Source organism: Notamacropus eugenii, chromosome 4, assembly GCF_028372415.1.
Source record: "Notamacropus eugenii isolate mMacEug1 chromosome 4, mMacEug1.pri_v2, whole genome shotgun sequence".
Classification (NCBI taxonomy): domain Eukaryota; kingdom Metazoa; phylum Chordata; class Mammalia; order Diprotodontia; family Macropodidae; genus Notamacropus; species Notamacropus eugenii.
The window spans coordinates 429804730-429807839 of NC_092875.1; positions in this window are offsets into that span (position 1 = coordinate 429804730).

The window sequence follows — 3110 nt, forward strand, 5'->3', positions numbered from 1 at the left end:
CTGAGAAGTATGGGAAGTAGGAAGAGCCTGGGACTGGATTAAAAGACTTCAGGTACAGCTCAAATTCTACTTATTACTAGCTGTGTGACCTGAGCAAGTCATTAAGCCTTATTATCCACATCTGTAAAAGTCAGAGTAAAACCTGCCAGTAATTATTTTTTTGAGGTTGAAATGAGATTACCTGTATGAAAGCATTTTGTTCACCGTGGAATTTGTGCATAAACACAAACACTGTTGTTTCATTTCTCTCCCTACTAGGAGACAAAAGAGGAAAGCACAGTGGTGCCCACAGGGGGCAGGGGTACAAATGTCAATAATATCATTTTCTCATCTACATGATGGAGTAGACAAAGCCCTGCCTTGGGAGGCAGAATCCTCCTAACTCTATTTCTTACCAATTTGGAGAGCTTACTTCACTGCCTTCTCCTGTCCTTCCTTTTAAAATAAAGGAGCTAGACTAGATAATCCCCAGATGTCTCTTTTATTTCAAAATTCAGTGATCCTATGAATGCTCAAAGATTACTTGTACCATTGCTTCTTTCACAGCTGTGACTAATATGGAAATATTTTTACATGATAGTATATATATATGTACATATATATATGAATTATATCAAACTGCCTACCATTTTAAGAAGAGGGTAGGGCAGGAAGGGAGAGAGAAAAATGTGGAACTCCAAGTCTTGTAAAATGAATGCTAATTTTTTTTTGAAATGTAACTGAGGGAAAAATAAAATACTATTTTAAAAAGATGACTTGTACCCCATAAAAATATCCAAAAATATGCTTATCTTTTGGTTATGTGGGAGGAACTGAATTTTACCTCTTCAAATGTGGCTGTTTTGAAGAAGAATATTTTAAATAAGAGAGAATACTTTAAATAAGACAGAGAGAAAGAGACAGCTAGACAAACAGATGAACACAGATACATACAGACATAGGTATCAAAGGACCAAAGAGACAAGAGATGGAGAGAGACAGAGAAGCAGACAGATACAGACAGAAAGACACAGAAGGACACACAAACATATGCGTAGAATATGCTGAAAGCAAAGTATAAGAAAAATAGTAATCTGGTGACATTTCCAGGGTGGGTTTTCCTCCTCTCCTGGTTAAGCAAGGTTTTACTGTATATCAATAACCAATGAATCATAGGATAAGAAATATAGAGCTGGAAGAGACCACAGAGACCCTTTAGTGCAAAACACTCATTTTATAGATGGAAAAAAACAAGGTTAACAGAGGTTCATTGACTAGCCCAGGATGACACAACTAGGGTCAGAGGCAGGATTTGCATCCAGGTCTTCCTGGAGGGAGGCCACCTCTACCCACTATACCTCATATCCTTTGAGAGTGGGAAGAAAAGTCATGTGAATCAGGAACATAAGATTCTAATTCCATCATTCTCTATAGCTTGTTATATGACCTTGAGCAACTCAGTTAAAGTCTCTGAACTTCCATTTCTTCATCTGTAAAATGAAAATACTGGACTAGACAGTGTCTAAACACAGCTCTGAAAACTCTGATTCTTGCTGTAGTACAAAAAGAAAGAGCACTGGAGTTCTCAGACCATAGATGGTGGGGGAATTGAGCAGATGAAATAAATAGTAAGTTCCAGTCATAACAGCAAGAGATTTGTCTCAGAGAAATAACGTCTTATTTTGATATAACTAGAACTCATGGTAGCAGATGCTTTTTCATCCCTAGGTTCAACATTACACAAATGATTTTGCTTTTTGAGATGCTTAACAACAAATAACAAAAGATTTTGGAGAGGATGTATAAATAGAATAATCCTAAATTATGTTCAGAGATCAGGTTATATGAAGTATTGTAGAGAGTAAAACATGTTGTTGGGTTATTAACTATTTTCAAATAGACATAGAGACTACTACTCTCAGAATCCCTTTCCAAAAATGGGAACATTTTTAAGGTGACTCTTTGCTAATTTGCATGCATTTCAGGGCATGCTCTTATCCCAGATTAAATAACAAACAAATAAAATCAGATTTCCAATTAAGGTGACACAACCTAGCTCACAATTCACTGCTCTCCACTAACATCGTTCACTGTGCTGAAATACTATTGCTTAGAACAGAAACAAAATAGGTTCCTGACTTTCATGTCACAACTTCATCTTTGCTTCACAAGCTTGTTTACCTTTGCCTGCTTAAACTCACATCATTCTGAAGGAATAAGATATAAGAATAAGAAATGAACCTGACACGTGAAAATTCAAGCACAATAACTCTTGCATAGGCCATGGAGTGACTACAAATTCAGATCAAAATAGCAAGATCTTTCCTACTTGCAGCTTATTACAGATGCTTCAATATTCATCTCATAACTAACCAAATTATTGCAACAAGTTAGCTTGCAAATAAAATTTAGCAGGGTTTCCTTGAAAAAAATCACAGAAAAGATTTTTTTGCAAAAGATGTTTTTTATTTCAACATTTCTTCCTCAAAGTATTTCTCTTGCTTAAAAACAGATTGAAAAGTATCCTACTGGTAAAAAAAAAAAGGTAATCACTAAACTGTCATGAAATAAAGTAGTTGGACACCTCTAAATTTACTGATACCGCTTTCTTTTTAAGTCTTAGAACAAAAACGAATCTATAAAATTGGAATTTATCAAAGATAAACTGGTGCAAAATGTCTTTAAGTAACAAACAAATCCCCAAAGTCTTACAAAGAAAAGAAATTTCTAATTACAAAGGATTTCCAGTTAGCAGCTTCCTCTAGTCAAGAGGTGTTTACAATGGAGAGAAGATTCAGTTTTTCTAAGCCAAATACACATATGTATATGTATTTGCATACACAAACACATGCAAGTTAGCCTTCTTACAATAACAAAGTTTACCAGGCCTTTAAAAATTTACCACAATTTTCTTCTTCCTTTTGTCTTAAAAGATGTCACAAGAAATATACATTCTGAAGTCCCACATAGATAGTAACTTAAACCCCTAGAAAAATGACCCCTCCCATGCTGCAAACCTCCAAATTAACATATATAAATATATGCTCAGATGAAGCAGGCTTGAAAATTGCATTTTATGCAAGGATTCCCATTTATTCAGTAGGATTTCCACAATACAGAAAACTCTTACA